An 18,491-nucleotide genomic window follows, 5' to 3' on the forward strand; every position below is an offset into this window, starting at 1 on the left:
AGAGAGGGTAGGGGAGTAACTTAAGGAAGCATCTTGGAAATGCCACCAAGATCCCTCTGCCAAGCTAACTCCTCCTCTGCAGAAGGAAAGAGTTAAAAAGGCATCTCACTGAGACCACCATCCTATTTGTCAAAAGACACTCTGCAATGTCAGGATCTGTGCAGGGGAAGGAAGGACAGGGCCAAGCCAGAGTCTGGGAACTAACCTACAGTAGGTGGGACAGTGGAAGAGGGTACAGTGAGTATCTCATCTGGCCCTGAAAAGCTTACCAAGAAAAAGGTACAAGCCTGGGCACCTACTTTGCAGAACCCTCTCTGTGACAGGATGCTCCAAGGTCTCCAGAGGAATCCTTAGCTTTGAGACTGGATTGTTACAGGCTTCCTGAAGATCCTTAAATATCCTTACACATTTTGGAATGGGTTCCACAGTCCATTTTGTAGCAGGCAAAGAGCTCCACAATGGAAATGGGAAGAAGCAAACCAGCCCAGAGTTTCATTCTAAGGCCATGGTGTCCAACAAGCTAGCCACAAGCGGCTATTTGGCCAGTTGAGTGCAGGGAGGTCAACGTGTAGACAGCTACACAATTAACTGACAAGCCTGGGATTACAGGTTAATCTTATTGACTACATGCACTTTCCCCCTCCCACTTGTGGGGGTGGAAGAAGGGAGAGAAAGCAGAAGTCTGTGCCTATAAGGAGCTGGTTTAAAAGCTAACTCCCCATGAGCACCAAATCCACCTTCCCATCCCGCGCTGCTGCCTCTATCAGAAACCTCAGTGTGTTGGGGGAGAGAGGGCTATCATGAAGCAGCATTTGTCCGCAGCAGCCTGGGGTCACCGCAGACAAAGGCTGCTCCAGCATCCCACCGAGCAGCCCCTGTCCTTGTAGGAGAAGGGTCCAAGCTCCCCATGGACAGAGGCTGCTGCAGTGGAGCAACCTCTGTCCACAAGGAGCTCAGACTGACATCTCCCCTCCCCTCCCCGCAATATATAGGGGCTGCTCTGTGGGATGCCAGAGCAGCCTTTATCTGTGGAGAGCTCAGTCCCCCTGTGGACAGGGGCTTCTGCCATCCCATACTAAATACAGAGGCAGCAATGCGGAGCAGCAGGCAGAGAGTCTGCACAGGGAACTAATTTTTAAACTGACTCCCCTCATAGACCAGTTCCCACAAGCCACCCTGCACAGCTGCCTCTGACACAGAGGCAGCTGTGCAGGGTGGCAGAGAACTCCCCGAGTGGGGCTGGGAGCGCACTAGCTACCGGCCTCCTTCCAGGGACTATCAAATAGTCATGAAACCGCTTTATATCTCCAGACTCTTCCAGACAGACACTTTACAAATCCTTTTTACAACGTCTTTGAGGTAGGGAGAAATCATTTCCTTTTTAACGCTGGGAAACTAACAAAGATTAATCCTATGATCATGCTCCAGCTGAAGTTTACAGAAAAAACACACTTTTGTAGTCCAGTGGAATTCTGAGCGCCAAGTGACTTGTCTGAGACCAAAATGTGTCAATCAAACCCAAGAGTTCCTCAGGTCAGACCATGCTACTCCTTCATTTGTGGAAATTCTTCAAAGAAAAAATATTTACCTACTAGTTTTACGAGGTTGTATTTATCCCTGCACGAAGTGCCAGCTTTTGCAGCACTTAAGCCCCAATGACTTAAATGGGGTGAAGTCTTATGCTGTCCTTCTGCATAAAGGTAATGAACTCATCATCAGTCAAGATCCTTCCCCAATGTTCTAGAAAAGGATGTTGCTGCTGAGCTATGACTTATAGCCATGAAAGCAGCCAGACACTAAACAAATGCGTAGGATTTCTGAATACATCTGGCTGGCTCACTAGTTTAGCTACTGCTACACCATGGCTTCGAAGCACCTGCCTAAAGTCTAACTGCCCTTGCTAATGAAGGTCAAGGATGTTGCCAAGGTCAATATAGGCTCAGATAAGTTGCCAAGTAGCAAACAGATTAGATCAAAAGCTACAGCCTTTGATTATAACAGTTTTTCTTGCTAGCTGATCTGTACACTATTCAAGCTCTTCTGCCCTAGCCCTTTTTCTGCAGGAGAACAATGGAGTGAGGTCTGTTTTAAGACTTATCTAGCCAAAAACACCTCTCCAACAAGTGTTAGAACTATTTACCCCTTGGCAATGAAAAGGTGCTATTCTAACACAGACTCACCATGCACACAAAACACTGGCTGCAAACAGATCTAGTTCTTTTTGCAGCACTGCCATGCCCTTTTTGACCATTGCAAAGACCACTAATAATTACTTTCTTCTAAGAAAGAATGGGCACTTTATTTCAGACATCGAAGAGGAATCAGGGCTTTAATTAGGAGAGAAAGAAATAAGTTAGTGCCAGAGTGAAGACAACCTTATGATCCCCGAGCTGAAAAGCCTTTTTCTAGCAGCTAGGACAATGATAGGAAGGAGGCCTGCCACGTACTATGTTACATGAATAGACATGCAATATTCTGCCTCTTCCTTGTTGAGACATAGTTGCCCCTCTCCCCTGAATCCCACCAGTTTATCCCATGTTGTACACAACATATGAAATACTGCATTTAACACAAATCAATTCTCTAAGATCCAGAAGACCAGATCTTTTCAATAACTTGCTATTTAACCAAAACATTCAGTGACATATTTGGCAGAAAACATAAAAAGGCTATTTATTTTCCTTAAGTTTCCATTTCCAGGGCAAAATTTTGTTTGGAATTAGAGGAGGAGGTTATCCAGTCTTTACAAATAACAACGATAAAAAGCTCAAGCTTATTAATGAAACTTGATTGCAAACAGAGCATCTTGAGTTGGAACACTCAGGCCTTGTCTACACTTGGGATTTCAACCAGCCAGCTACTGGGGTAACTGCACCCCTACAAATAAAACTAATAGCTACAAAAGCTATAGTGCAGCATACCCGGGTTTCAAAACAAGGCTACTATGGTGCACAGTACTACAGCGAAGTGAGGTCTGTGACTATTGGAAGGAGGCACTAGGCTGTCATTCCTGGCCAAAAATCAGTCCCGCTGAATTTCCTCTCTCCTCCCCAAATTCATTTTAAGAGGGGTCTGTGATGAGTTATATATCCCATCCCACCTCTGAAAAGATTAATCTGAGACACACATTAAGCCAGCCACCTGGTTGCACCTGGATAGTGGACCATTCCTAATTAAACATGAAGCCCAGCTGTGTGGTGCTATACAGGCTGGAAGCCTGGAGTTGAAGATGATTGTGGGTAAAGAAATAACTTTAACTACTCTCTTAGCAGAGAGACAGGAAGGAGCAGTAGGAGTGGACTGTGATAGAACTGGCCAGAGCTGAGATAACCTCAGGGCCCATAAAAATCATCTGCCCTGCAGGGTAAGGGGAAGAAACAGTTCAATCAGGCAGAAATGGAAGACAGAGCAGGAACTCAATCATGGAGAAGGAGGGTAAAGACTTGCAGGCAGACGGACCTGGGGAATGGAACAATGGAAGGAAGCTGCTTACAGAAGCCCTAACATAAAGGCTGCATGGATTAGGAACACAGCCAAGGGCAGAAACCAGACCTCCAGGGAGAAGCCTTGGGAGGCATCACTCATTACAAAAGTCCAGAAAGCGACTAGATAGAAGGCCTGACAAAATGAAGATAGGAAGAAGACAAGGGAGACAACAGCAAGGAGTCTAATGGTGCACTTTATTTGTTCATCATCAGGTCTCTGGACTGGTATCCAGTCGGGAAGGAGGGCCTGGGATCCCCTATCAACACTGGAGAAAGTGGCATGAAAGCTCCCCAGTGTAAGCTGATATGGATTTATGAAAGGCTTCATGCAAAGAGAATAAGGACCATGGGGCACAGAATCAGGGGCAAAACATTGATGATAGATTGTTGGATTTCTGGTGTCATGGACTTTGTTTCTCTAAAGGAGTGGAAGTGAAGTATGGCCTGACTAGAGAAACAAGCAGCAGACAGGAATAATTAACCACTGAAACATTTTACCAAGGGTCACAGTGGATTTTCCATCACTGGCCATTTTTTAAATCAAAATTTAAAAATGCTCTAGAATTTATTTGGGGGAGTTCATTGTCCTGTGTCATACAGGACATCAGACCAGATTATTACAATGGTCCCTTCTGGCGTTGGAGTCTATGTACTGTCAGCAGAGAACCCTAGTGAGAAAAGAGGTGCCATACCACACCCAGATACCATGAAGAAGCTGCTATACCCATGCCCAGCCACAAGGGGGTATGCCAGCGGTGAGTCAACTCTTCCATACAATCCCTGTCCCAGCTCATAACAGGAAAATGGCATGAAATCTACAAACAGCTTTGGCCTGAATACCAAGCCAGCAGGAAGTAAGAGAGGCTGGGAAAGTTCCTCGCTTTAGAATTTTCAACTCTCCTCTTAGATCCAAGAACACTAAGGCCTGGTCTACACTACAGAGGAAGGTCAAATTAAGATACACAAATGCTCCCATTGGCTTCCCTTACTCTTTGTGAGGAGCAGGAGTACTGGAGCCAACAGGGCACCCTCTGAATTTGTTTTAGCGGGTCTTCACTAGACCCACTATATCAAGCCCCAGAAGATAGACCATGAAGTATCAATCTTCTGAGTAGTGAAAACATGGCTTAAAAAGACCAGCCACTAAGACAGCATATTAAGGAAATGACAGTTACCTTCCCTCAAGCCTTCGTGTTCCATATGCCAACTCAGGAAGAACTCTGCTTTGCCCGACCTTATTCATACACACACCAACTGTGAAAACATCAACTGATACACATGGGAACTCTAGTAACTCTTTGTTTATTTCAGGATCCAGTTCAAAGTTGGGAGTGTGGGGTGTTCTTTTAAAATCTTCCAGGGGTTTGTTTGTCCGGGGGCGGGGGGGGGGGGGGGGAAGGGTTACATTTACAGCTTAGGTCACAGTGACATCATTTGGCCCACAGCTCTCTGCTCATCTAGCAAAGCATGGACTTCTTCCTTCTCCATGGCAATATAGTTACTGTTTTTCCCTTCTCATGTCTTTTCGCTTCTTTCACTCTGTAACATCACCACCTCAGGATGGAAATTAATACACATATGCCTTCAGCTGTCTGTGTCTGGGATTTAACAATACATGCCATGTCATTGCATTGTGGTGCATGACTAAGAAAATAGCTGTCCTCTGCCAGATGACCTCCCCAAACAGGGTTTTGAAGCTCAAGTATTAAAGCTCAGTCATTACCTTGTTCTAAGCAAACAAGCTGCTTGAGAGTCCAGAAGATGTAAAGACGGATTTGTGTCTCAGACTACTTACTGCTCCTGCCCCACAGCATTACTAGCATTGTCAGCACGCGGCTGGCTGAAGTGAGAATGTGACTGGTGAACATTTAAGGTCAGTGCAGGACACTGGTAAACAAGTAACAGTAATATTCTAGATCACACAATTTAAACACAAGTTGAGCCCAGAAGTTCAAATAGCTAGAGATTAATGCTAGCACAGCAAGCAGGCTTACATAGTTAAAGCCTAACCACCTAATGCAAAGAAGCCCAAAATTATTAACTAGGCAGTAAATTTAACTGAGTGAGGAGAGCCAGGGATATACAGGCAGTCCCCAAGTTACGCGGATCCGACTCAAGTCGGATCCGCACTTACGAACGGGGCTCTCTCGCCCCGGAGCTCGCAGGCAGTGGGACCGCCCAGAGCGCAACGGTCCCGCCACCTCGACCTCCGGGGCAAGAAAAGCTGCTCCGGGTGCCCCTGGTCTGCTGGGGACCATCTCCAGCAGACGAGGGACACCTGAAGCAAAGCCGGGGAGGCGGAGGGGTCCCGCGCCTCTGAGGCTTTGCTCCCCATGTCCCTGGTCTGCTGGAGGGGGGGGGAGGCGCGCAGCTAGTGCCCCCCCCCAGCAGACCAGAGAGACGTGGAGCACAGCCCCAGGCCTGTGGTAGAGCAGGTGGGGTGCTGCCGGTTGGTCCCGCAGCACCGCTCCTTGGCGCTACTGGACCAACCCGTCAGCACCCCAGCTGCTCTGCCCCAGGAGTCCTGATTCAGCCGCAAGAAGGGGCAGTGTAGATGGGTCTTGCGCTAGAAGGACCAGGAGCAATCTACACTGCCCCTTCTTGCGCAAGAAAAACCCTCCTGCACAATGGCATTATTCCTGAAAATAATCAGCATAAGAGGGTTTTTCTTGCGCAAGAATAGGCAGTGTAGACCGCTCCTTCTGGCGCAAGAGCCTCTTCTGCAAAAATGGCTGCTTTCGTTAGATATGCAAATGAGGCTCGGCGATATTCCATGTTTACCCTCATTTGCATACTTCTGGTGCAAGATAGGCTATGTCTACACTGGAGCATTCTTAATCAACTGCAAGTTTGAGGATACAGTGAAGATGCCACCTGCAATTCATACATTCACGCTTTAAACATCAGGGAGAACTGTTTCATAATAAGGTACCCTAAGGGTTATACCAGTGTAGCATAGACTGCCACAATATTTCTCTCGATCATTACTAAAGGATATAGGTGCAAACACATGAATGCTTAAAGGACCCTAAATATGCATTAACCCCATTTTCTTCCAGAATACATATATGCACTGTTCATCCAGGACAAACACAAGATATTAAACTCGTATTTTCTCTCCATATACAATTCATAATAAATATTAATTTGTACCTACAACCCTTCAATCAAGAATCTCAAAAGACTTTTTAAATATTAAGACTCACCACCATCCTGTGCAGTAGGCAAGATGTATTATTTATATGGTGACCATATTTTCTGAACCAAAATTAGGGACACATTAGCCACCCCTCCCCCGACCTCTGTTAACCACGCACCTCCCCCCCCCCCATTAGCCACGCCTCTGGAGATAACACTGTCGGGGTCAAGATGGACACATGAATAGAAGTAAAAGGTGTTGTGCGACCCCTTCTAAGAACTTCTCCCACCATCCTTCTACCCATAGGGATGAGTTTGGCCCCCACCGGGACACCCCCCCCCCCCCCCATGCAACTATCCTGCAATTGCATTAACCCAATTTGTATCACATTAACTCGGGGGGGAGGGGGGGGAACAGAAAGGGAGAGGCTGGGAAAATTGTTCCCTTTAAGGTTTCCTCCCATGAGCAGAATGAATTGTGTTGTGCACCAGTATTAAGTTCATGTGGCTTGTTCAGATGTGCCACTGTGATACCCAAGTTATTAACAAATATTTTGTAAACCTCTACCTTTTCCCTCTGCCGCCATGTCTCCTCCCCTTGCTCCATCAGCTCCCCTGGTGCCTGCTGCCCCCTCACAGCCTCCTCTGCTGTCTTGACTGCTGCCCTTCTCACTGCCCTCAGCCCTCTTAGGACCTGCCCCCTGCACCAGCCCTTCTCTCCCCACATGCCCACTTCTCCAGTGGCCCCACTCTGATCATGTGTAGCTACACCTCATCCCCTCTCCTAACACCTCCCTCTACACATCTGCCATGCCTCTGTCCTCTGGTGCTAGTCCCTCCCCTGAAGGTGTCTGCCCTTCTCCTTCACCCCCAGAATCCCTGGCACCTGCACCATCCCTTACCCCTGCACCCTCCTGGTGCCTCCTCCTTCCCTCACTGCCCCTGCCCCCCCCCCCGTCTCCCTGAAGCCCACCCCCTCACCACCCTCTGCCCCAGTTCCCCTCATGCCCCTCTGTGCCCTGACTTGCTGCATCCCCTGCCTTCCTCATGCCCACCCCTCCTTTCAAGCCTTCTCCCAGCACCACTCCTCCCCTCCTCTTCCTCTCTTGCCCCCAATGCCCCTCCCCTCAGCATCACCCTGTCCCCGCCACCCTCCCAGCCCCACTGACACCTCCCCTCCCTCCTCCTGTCCTTTTCCTCGTGGTCTCCACTTGGCCCCCTGGCATTTGTCTTTCCTCCACCCCGCCCCTTGGTGCCTTCCCCTCGCTCCCCCTGCCCTGCCCCCTCGCTCTCCCCCTGCCCCGTCCCTCACCTTCTGCCTTCCACTTGGCGGGGCTGGAGTCTGTGGTGGGGCCCCAGCAGTCCCCGCAGCCCGGGCCCCAGCTGCTTCCGGGGCAGGATCGCTCGCCGGGCCTGGAGCCGGGCCGCCCGCGGGGCTAATTTCAGCGCATTCCAGGCCCCGCACCAGCTTTGGCGCCCATTAGGAGGAACGCGTGGGGGGGGGGAGGGAGGAGAGAAGCCCCCCCACCGCACCAGAGCCGGCTGGCGGAGCGCGGCTGTGCGAGCGGCTCCGTGCAGGCCACGCCCCCGGCGGGGCGGGGGGGGGGGCGGGGCGGAGCTCACGGGCCGAGCCCCAGTGTTCCAGGCTCTGGCGGCAGCTCGCAGGCGCGGCTCACCCCGCTCGTCCCCCGACCAGCGCCCCTCCCCCTCCGGCAGCGGTGGCGGCCGCCTGCGGATGGAGGAGCCGCGCGGGGGGAGGCCGTCCCGCAGCGGGAGGGAAGGGGCCACGCAGGGGTGGGGGCTTGCTGGACAGCGGCGCCTGCTGCACTTAGGGCTGCCAAGTGTCTGATATTGAACCGACAGTCCGGTGTTTTCTCCTCCTGTCCGGTTTAAAAAAAAAACAACAACAGATTTTTCCTCCCCTGGCCAGGTGGTGAAAACCCAGAGCTGTCCTGCTCAATAGGGCTATGTCTACACTGGGGCTTCTTGCACGAGTAATATGCAAATGAGGCTAATATGCAAATGAGGCTAAGCGTGGAATATCGCCCGAGCCTCATTTGCATACCTAATGAGCCACCATTTTTTTCAGAAGAGGCCCTTACGCAAGAAGGAGCTCTACACTGCCCCTTCTTGTGCAAGAAAAACCCTCTTGCACAATGCCGTTACACCTATTACTTTTCAGGAAGAACGGCATTGCGCAAGACGGTTTCTCTTGTGCAAAAAGGGGCAGTGTAGATGCTCCTTCTTGCGCAAGAGCCTCTTCTGAAAAAAATGGTGGCTCGTTAGGTATTCAAATGAGGCTCAGCAATATTCCACGCTTAGCCTCATTTGCATATTACTCACGCAAGAAGCCGCGAGTGTAGACATAGCCTAGGAAGGCAGCTTGGCAACCCTAGTGCTTACCCGTTCGGCAGAGCTAGAAAGCCTCACCACGCAGTTTTCAAAGGGGCTATGGTGGGTTGGTTGGTTGGATTTTTTTTGCTCAGACTTTTTTGTTTTTCGTTATTTTTTCTGGAACCAGCTGGCAACCCTAGCTGCACTGGAGCTCGGAGCTCTGGAAACTGCGCGCCACTGGAAGCATCCCTGGCTGCCTGTGCAAAGCACCAAGGGGGCCGTTTACGTGCAGGGCGAAGGTGGGGTGTTGCGGCTGCATGGAGTTAGCGCTGGGTGTCTGCAAGGGAGGGAAATGGCAGTGCCGTTTGTAGATGGATCTGAACGCGTTTTCCGGGACATCTGCCTCCTTTATAGGGACACAGGGACAAAACCTTTAAATCTGGGGCTGTTCCGGGAAAAAAAAAAAAAAAGAAGTATGGTCAACATAATTATTTATCATTTTCATTGCTGTAGTATCTTGCGCCTCCTCCTCCCATCACAGAATAGGGCCCCACACTGTACACATATGAAAACACAGTTTCTGTGGAATAGTGATAGAAATGTAGCCGTTGTGATAAGCTTACTAGGGTTGCCAGATGGTTTCAGAAAAAATACCCCCCAAAAAGTGGCCCCTGTTTAAAAAAAAAAAAAAAAGCATGGTGAGGCTTTTGGGCCCTAACAGGCTGCTGGCAGCCACCCACCATCTTGCCTCCCTGCACGCGGCCAGACAGCTCCCCTGCAGAACCTGGTAAGCGCTAGCGTTTCCAGGCTGCCTCCGTATTGAGCCTGGGATTTTTGCCTCCTGGGGCCAGGGGTGGGAGGGAGAATCAGAAAGTATCAGATATTTTAGGTGTCCGATATTTTCTGAATTTTTTTTTTTAAACCAGACAGAAGGTGAAAATACCAAACTCTCTGGTTCAATACCAGACACCTGGCAACCCTAAATTTTGCAAATAGTGAAAGTATACCACAGATTTAACATTGACTAGCTCTCTGAAATCTAGCCATTTAGGAGCAAATATGCTAGAGGTATTTTCTAACACTATTTTGAAGAGTTACAACCAAATATGGTTTTACAAAAATTCTTCCGCCCATTGCTGTGTATGAGAGCCCAGCAATGGCCCACTACTCAGCATGAGATCTGAATCAATCATCAAAAATTACATAAATGTAATAATTAGCCTGAGACAATTATAATGCAGATGCCACCAAACAAGTGAGCATTTGCCATTCCCCATAACAAGCAATGGAGGCAGCTCAAGGTAATGCCGAATTAAAGTGTTAGCCTTTAATCTTTTTAGCAAAACACTATAAATAGAGGAGACTGCAATTCACAATATTTTGTCTTCTAGTAAGGGACAATTAGATGATCTTTAACTAGTCATTGCTTAAATGCCTACACTCATTTGGATTAGCCTCAAACATAGTAAACACTCTCTATCATTACGTGTTTAATAACTGTGACCCGAGGTTATGTCAGAGGTCATTTTTTAAATAGAAGTCAGAATTATTTAAGAAAATCTTAACACCACTTTCAGGTTCCCCAACCAGAGCTTTTCTCAGAAAACCATCACCGCTAATTTTCTTTCCTGTGTACTGTACCTGTTTTAAGTGAAAAAACAAGACAGATCTTTCTGTACTCAGCTCTTATTCAGTAAATTAACAAAAAGTTGCCAAGACTAATATTGTAGTTTTCTGTGGGAGGAATGTGACATCTCTGCAAGCTGTTCTATAGGGTCCTGGCTACAACTTTTTAAAAAAATGTCATTATCTTCTTGGCTACGTCTACATTGGCCCCTTTTCCGGAAGGGGCATGTTAATTTCAGAGATCGTAATAGGGAAATCCGCGGGGGATTTAAATATCCCCCGCGGCATTTAAATAAAAATGTCCGCCGCTTTTTTCCGGCTTTTAGAAAAGCCGGAAAAGAGTGTCTACACTGGCCCCGATCCTCCGGAAAAAGCGCCCTTTTCCGGAGGATCTTATTCCTTTGAAGTAGGAATAAGATCCTCCGGAAAAGGGCGCTTTTTCCGGAGGATCGGGGCCAGTGTAGACGCTCTTTTCCGGCTTTTCTAAAAGCCGGAAAAAAGCGGCGGACATTTTTATTTAAATGCCGCGGGGGATATTTAAATCCCCCGCGGATTTCCCTATTACGATCTCTGAAATTAACATGCCCCTTCCGGAAAAGGGGCCAATGTAGACGAGCCCCTTGGGTTTACCCAAGCATCTGCTTTTCCTCCTTTGATATTGTAAATATATGACTAAATTCCTAGCTCCTAATGTTTGTGCTTAGATAAGAACATAAGAAGGGTCGTACTGGGTCAGACCAAAGGTCCATCTAGCCCTGTAGCCTGTCTGCCGACAGTGGCCAGCATCAGGTGCCCCAGAGAGGGTGGACCGACGACAATGATCAAATGATTTGTCTCCTGCCATCCTTCTCCAGCCTCTGACAAACAGAGGCCAGGGACACCATTTCTATCTCCTGGCTAATAGCCTTTTATGGACCTAACCTCCATGAAATTATCTAGCTTCTCTTTAAATTCTGTTATAGTTCTAGCCTTCACAGCCTCCTCTGGCAAGGAGTTCCACAGGTTGACTACATGCCGTGTGAAGAAGAACTTTCTTTTATTAGTTTTAAACCATGTTTTAAAGATGTTAGCAAATACTCTCTCCCCAATTTTATCATTTCCATGAACTTTTCCAACCAAGCAATATTAACAGCATATTAAACAAGGGTCATACGGGGTGGAGGAAATAATGCTATTCCCCCAACCCACTCATGACACCAAAATAGAAAAGTCGCTCACAACAGAATGTGGGGATTTGTTTATGATGGAGGCTCTCTCCTTCGTGCTTTAACCAACAGGATGATGTTAGCAGTTTGACAACATAAATTATCTTCATTAGGCCTCAGTTACTGCAGTAAGATAAGAAGTCGTTCACACCTCAGAGCTATTGTTACAGGTTGCCTGCAGACTCCAGCAGATGTCAGTTTACAGGAAGTCCCCTTACATACAAAATTGGGACTGTAGGTTTGTTCTTAAGTTGAATTTGTATGTAAGTCGGAACTAGTATGCTAAGTTGAATTTGGATGTAAGTCAGCCTCAGCGCGGGGAGTTTTTTAAAGCAGCCCCGGCGGCACTTCGCATCCCCTTCCCGCGCCCCTCCCCGCGGCCGGTCTCTGGGGCTGGGGCCAACCATGCCCCGTGCGCCCCAACCGGCCGCTGCAGCGCCCGGAGGCCACAGCCCGGCGCAGGGCCGGGTGTTTAACGGCGGAGGCGGATTCCCCTTTAAATCTCCCCGCCTGCCCCACCCTCCCCAGGTCTCCCTTTTACCGGCTCGCTCGCTCTGATCAGCTGTTTGTCGGCTCAGCGCGGCAGCCATGTAAATTTAAATGAAGCTGCGATTATTTAAATCGCCGCTTCATTTTACTGTCTGGTAGCCTAATCTACATGCCTCTGGCGACAGAGGCATGTAGTCTAGACGTACCCTAACAGAATATGTAGGTGGTATCATGAGCTTTCATGGGCACAACCCAATTCTTCAGATGACCGGAGTGTTGGATGTCCAGATCTAAGAATAAATAAGGGAAGGAAATCGGGGAAGGGGAGGGGGGAAGATGGATAAGGACATTCACTTCCACACAACAGGAGTGCCCCAAAGTCTGCCATTCAGTATGTGAGCACAAGTCCTCTTCCTTTAGATATGACTAAAAAAAAACCCAACAAATAGACCTGAGGGGTCTGGATAAGTAACTTATTTGCAGCTGCAGGTACCCATCTTCCAACAGCTGACATAGATTACACATACCATTGTTAAGTGTACTCTATCTTTTTTCAATCAGATGCTCTCAAAGAGCTCTACAGAGACCAATTAATGTAGCATCACAATAGATATTTACCTTCCTTTATAGATAGGGAAAGACTAGAGAAATTAGATGCCTGATTTTTAGACATGCTACAACTCCCTCTGAAGAGGTATCTCTTTTCAAGTCAGTGGAAGCTGCAAATACTCAGAACTTGTAAAAACCCAGGCCATATGTGTCTTGCATAAAGTCACACAACTCTCTGCAAGAGCCCAGAACAAAACCAGATTCTCCAACTCTCTAATGCTGTTACCACAAAACTATTATTCTACTAAAAGTATCCGACTGTATCCCACTACACAATGTACACAAAACTTTTAACTCCTCAATTAACTGTTCTGCATGAATAATACCATAAACATTCACCAGCTTAAACTATTCAGGCATTTTCCCAAGCTGTTCTACAATTGTAAATGGTTCACTTAGAAAGAATTTGTTCTACACTTTGGACTTGAAACAAACCTCAAGATAACTACAGTGCACAGAAAGATATCTTTGATTTTCCCTCACTATACCATTGTATCGTCTCATGTTGAATTTGTCCAGAAGTTTCACTAGGTGGCTGTATTCATAATAAAGCTGTAATTAGAGGGACTATCACACTAAGGGAAATAATTTATTGGCAAACTATTTTTTTGGTGAAATGTTTCAGTTGCTAATTTCAAAGTACGTCAATGAAAACTCAGATTTTTCACTTCTCTCCTTGAAGCATCTCACATCTTTGCCAACAAAATGCTGCAATTCTCTCACTAGGAAAGAGCACACATAAATATCTCTCCCCTCTAAATGAGAAACTACATACTCCATTGGCCCATCATGTTAGCACAGGTCCAAGCAACTAGAATTTAGTTGTGTAAAGCAGCTATAAGTATTTGGAAGGAAAATAAATTCATAAGACCCAGGGTCTCACGTTAATAAGCTAGGTAACAGAACAGTCTAGTCCAATTTTAAATATAATCAGAGGTGCAGCCTTGTGTCAATCAGATTAATATAATAGCCCAGTTCATGATTAGAGAATGCAACACTTACAGAATGAAAGCATCAGCTTACAAAAAATAAATAAATTGGTCACACAGAGCAAATAAAGTGGTTCTCACTCTATTGATACATGCTGTTATGCTGCATGGTCCTTCTTTGAACCTAGAATGTTACACATAGCACCCAGTACCCTATGTCCATGGGCTGCTCTTACCTAGCCCTCTTTCGAAGAAATAAGTTTTACCATAGGGTTACTCTGCTTGCAGATACTTCAAGCCATCCAAATCAGAAACACAGGCTATCATTCACAGTATCCTGATTATTTCTTCTTCCTTTCCAACGCTATCTTCCTATTAACATGGGTGTTCTCTTTTCAACAGCAGAGCCAGCTCTGGGAGAAGCCCTAAAGTTCATGCACGAGTGACTAGCTCCCAAGAAAGGTGTAAGGATTTAGTAAAACAAGCCATGCAGGTCTTGAGTGTTGTTCTGTGACTCTGCCTCTCTCCTCCTTCATACACACCTGTAAGTACTGTAATATTGAAAACTCTTAATATTTAACATGCAGAAGAGACTGCAAGGTCAATCCCCACATGGAAACAAGCTGCCCAATACACTTAGATATTTAAAATCTACGTAGCTGTTCCTTTGCCAAGTACATCTGCAAAGCCTGCTAACATAGCCACAAAATAAAATTATATACATATAAAACAGCTGGATAATTTTAAGACACACTGTCTGCATAATAAATTGAACAAATGCGTCTCACCTTTTCCTCAGCAGAACCAGAGCTAGAGAAGCAATGCAAGGTTACGTGGAGAAAATATATTTACTGCAGTTACAGTCAAATCCAATTGGAGTCTTCATTCTCAATGAACAATAAAAACACTGAGCTGAAAAGGTAACACTTTCCTGTTGAGTGCCGATCAACTTCTAACTGAGAACTGTGGCAACAAATACCAGTCTCTCTGTGACCGCCTGAATTGGATGAAATCTCCAGAAACAAATTCAGTAAAACTATTTGATGTGGCTGTATAACATGCCCCAGAGAGCACTCAGAATTTTTAAAAAACTGGTTTATGAGCTGTATGTTTGGCAGTATAAGCAATCACAAGACCTTGCTGTGTTGATTATTATAGAAGTGTAAATACTCCAGTTAAAAGTTCCAATTCTGCAGTAAGCCTAATGAGGAGGCCCCCTGTGATGAACTGTATGAAAGAGTAGAGCCTTAGTTGTTTAGGGAAAACACGTTTAAAGCATGCCTGCACTGATACAAAGACTTGGCAGGAGCAACCCCCTGTATAAGAGTCAATGGTAAAGGAGAGCTACTCTAATGTACCTTGTAAGCCAGGAGTGGGCAATAATTTTTGATGGGGAGGCCACGCCAAGATTTTGGAAAGTGGTTGAAGGCTGCACTCTTCCATGATATTAATGGAGGAGGTGCGGGGGCTGGGATGGACGTTGGGTGAAGAAAGAAGCTTAGAGTAAGGGTTTGAAGTGCAGAAGGGCCTGTGAGGGAGGTTGGGTGAAGGAGACAGTTGTGACCTGGAGCACAGGACTGGGGTGCAGGGGTTTGGGTTGTGAGCTAGAGCAGGGGATTATGGTTCAAGGTCTGGGAGGGGATATGGGCTCAGGAGGGGGACAGAGGGTTTGGCTTATGTGGGGTAAGGTGGGGGAGGAGCTGGAGTGCCAGAGGCAGGCTCTGGCCGGGAGATTTACCTGTGGGACTCCCAGTGAGCAGCCCAGCATGTTTCTCAGGCAGGAGCAGGAGCCTGGGCCTGCATAGGCTGTAGAGCCTGAGGGAATTGGGGAGTGGTGCTTCACATGCTGCCTGTTATCGTAACAGGCTGCTCCCATTGGCTAGAAACCAGCCAATGGGATTGTGCTGGGAACGGGAGCAGCAATGAATCACCACTTCTCCCGCCTCTCTGCTCACAGTTTGTGAAACAATGGGACCAGCAGCCACCTTTCTGAATGACATGCAGGGGTGGGGCAAGCAGGGAGTCTGCCTGAGTCTGGCCATGGGCTGGATCCAGTGGCTTGGTGGCCCAGATCTAACCCTTTGGAATGTGTTTCGCCCAGTCCTATTATAATCTATGTAGTTACGGAGGGTAACAGCAGCCTCCCTCCTGCAAACTTTCAAAGAAAACTGACTAAATCTTTCCTAATACTTTGATTATGGAAACAACGTGCTGTTGGCTTTTTTTTGGGGGGGGGGGGGGGAGAGGAGGGAAGAAGCCAGCAGAAGCTCAGCCATAGGAGTTAAGTTTTTCAGTTTTTCTAAGTGTTTCCTTTTTTGGTTTTAATAGCTAGGAGATTGCATACAACTATGCACAACAAGTGTTAAATCGGCAAAGTGAAGCTGTCATGTGTCAGGAATGCCAGAATTAAGATTGCATACAGAACCTCTGCCCAAACCCCGCCCCCTGATTTCACCATAACTCAGCTGTGCAGTCTGCCTCCATGATGAATTTGGTCAATCTGTAAGTACATGCATGTTTTATTCATTTGTTTTGAAAGGCCATTGAAAAGCTAGCAGACCATTTCCTGTGCTTCTTAAGTAAAGGCAGAGGTTCCTATTAACCTTGCTCCACTTTGGCATTGCCCTTATAGGAACTTTTCTCCCTGCACATCTCTCCGGGGACTGGCTCTATAATTTGTCTAAGTCAACAGCTACAGACCTAAAGTAGCCATTTTATACCTGTTTGCTGTATCTCACTCCCCCAAACTGGTAACGGTACCCAACTCCAGTTCTGTTTTTCCCGCTTGTTATAGTTTACATCAGGGCTACGCAACTATGGAAGCCCTGGGGGCCACAATGATACTCACAGCACATGCCGAGATCCGCAACTCAAGTGTGGTTGCATATACATGCAAATATATATGCAAATATATGCAAATACCTTCTTTCACACTGACAGGCATGAATACAAAGATTAAGGCAAGACTATACAACACACAGGCCCCATTTAAGTCAGTTCTGATATTAATAAAATGCAATATTTACCTGATTTCCACCTATATGACAGCACTTTTAATGAGCAATGACTTCAGGAATTTAATGACTAAAGTGCATATCAACAGAAGACCGTTATATTGACTACTTTTTAGTTTTGGCTCCCACCCATGAGCCACATGTTGAGCCCCAAACCAAACCCAAACCCAAACCATATTGTGGGCCTCAAATAAACGGGCCGTTAGCCGCATGCGGCCTGCGGGCCATGTGTTGAGTAGCCCTGATTTACATCATCATAGTGGCTGTGTCTAGACTGGCAAGTTTTTCCACAAAAGCACCTGCTTTTGCGGAAAAACTTGCCAGCTGTCAACACTGGCCGCTTGAATTTCCGCAAGAACACTGACGATCGCATGTAAGAAATCAGTGCTTCTTGAGGAAATACTATGCTGCTCCCATTCGGGCAAAAGGGCCAGTGTAGACAGCTCAGATTTGTTTTGCGCAAAAAAGCCCTGATCTCGAAAATGGCGATCGGGGCTTTTTTGCACAAAAGCGCGTCTAGATTGGCCACGGATGCTTTTCTGCAAAAAGTGCGTTTGTGGAAAAGCATCCGAGCCAATCTAGATGCTCTTTTCCACAAATGCTTTTAACGGAAAAACTTTTCCGTTAAAAGGATTTGCGGAAAATCATGCCAGTCTAGACGTAGCCAGTGCCTCCTGATTAGATATCACATTCTGACAATTCTCATGAATATATCCCAGTTTCCAGGTCATCACTTTGGGAATAATGTCCTAGGTATTTTAGTAAGTGTGATAGGGCACACGCCACACTCCTATGGATTCAGCCCCTTGTCCTCTCTCACAGCGGATCATGGACACTGCAGTCTGGGGCAACACCTGTGCTTTTTGTTCATGAGTAGTTTCCCTCCTCCAGTTTCCAACCATATACAGGCTTTCCAATTACTTGGCCTACCACAGGCCTGGCCAGCAACAGACTAGGAGGCTCCTACCTCCCTCTGAGCGTGGTCTCCCCCTTCCCTTTCTCTTCACTTCTTTCCAGCCTTAGAGCTCCTGCTAATGAGACTAGCAAGTTCCCTCTGTTACCAGGCAAACATAGGGCTGTTCACCCAGCCCCAATCTATTCACCTTGATTCAGGCTGGAGTGGCACAAGCTGATTAAGGACTTCTCCAGCAGCCCAGCCTCAATTAGCAAACAAAAGCCGTAAACAGGTCAAATAACAAAGCTTAAGAAACAGTTCAAACAAATGTTTTATTTTATTGACATGGAGCTGATTGGCATTCTGTGATCCTACTGATTTCAGAGTTTCAGCACAGAACTGAAGAGGATACTCTTAGCACTAAGGCCACAGGAAACAGCTGAGACACAAGGCTTTCACTTTTTAACTTAAGAAACTTTCACTCTCTGTGCTGAAACTAAAGTATTTGTTGAATCAAGCCAATAACCCTTCTTTCCTTTCAGCCAATTTCCTGCAATGGAAATTTTTAAATGGCTTCTATTTACAGAAGTTTCTCTTTAACCACTCCTACTTTCTCAATACAGAAATTACTCCCATGTGTAGAAGAATACTGGAATACAGAGTGACTGATCAGCTCCATATTGCTCCCTGCTCGCACTGATATAGCGGAAGGATGATTCAGGCTCTAGCTTGAGCTGTGGCAAAACCAAGTTCAATTGCTGTGTAAG

General features: G+C 46.8%; 1 protein-coding gene across 6 annotated transcripts in view; it reads right to left on the reverse strand.

The window, feature by feature from the left end:
• The window catches only part of GALNT11 (polypeptide N-acetylgalactosaminyltransferase 11), an 83,386-nt gene extending 68,617 nt beyond the window's left edge, over nucleotides 1–14,769 (reverse strand). Inside the window, exons 1-2 of one of the 6 annotated variants that reach the window (XM_075922800.1) lie at nucleotides 7,936–8,158; nucleotides 4,661–4,739 (exon numbers count right to left, since the gene is read on the reverse strand). The gene's annotated coding sequence lies outside the window, so the exon portion shown is untranslated. Of the gene's footprint in view, nucleotides 1–4,660; nucleotides 4,740–7,935; nucleotides 8,168–14,051; nucleotides 14,315–14,603 lie in introns of those variants that run through there. The other 5 variants (XM_006129319.4, XM_025187869.2, XM_075922801.1 and 2 more) reach the window with 5 other exon arrangements.
• Between the last annotated feature and the right edge of the window lie 3,722 nt (nucleotides 14,770–18,491).

The sequence above is a fragment of the Pelodiscus sinensis genome, chromosome 2 (assembly GCF_049634645.1).
Source record: "Pelodiscus sinensis isolate JC-2024 chromosome 2, ASM4963464v1, whole genome shotgun sequence".
NCBI classification, from domain to species: Eukaryota; Metazoa; Chordata; order Testudines; family Trionychidae; genus Pelodiscus; species Pelodiscus sinensis.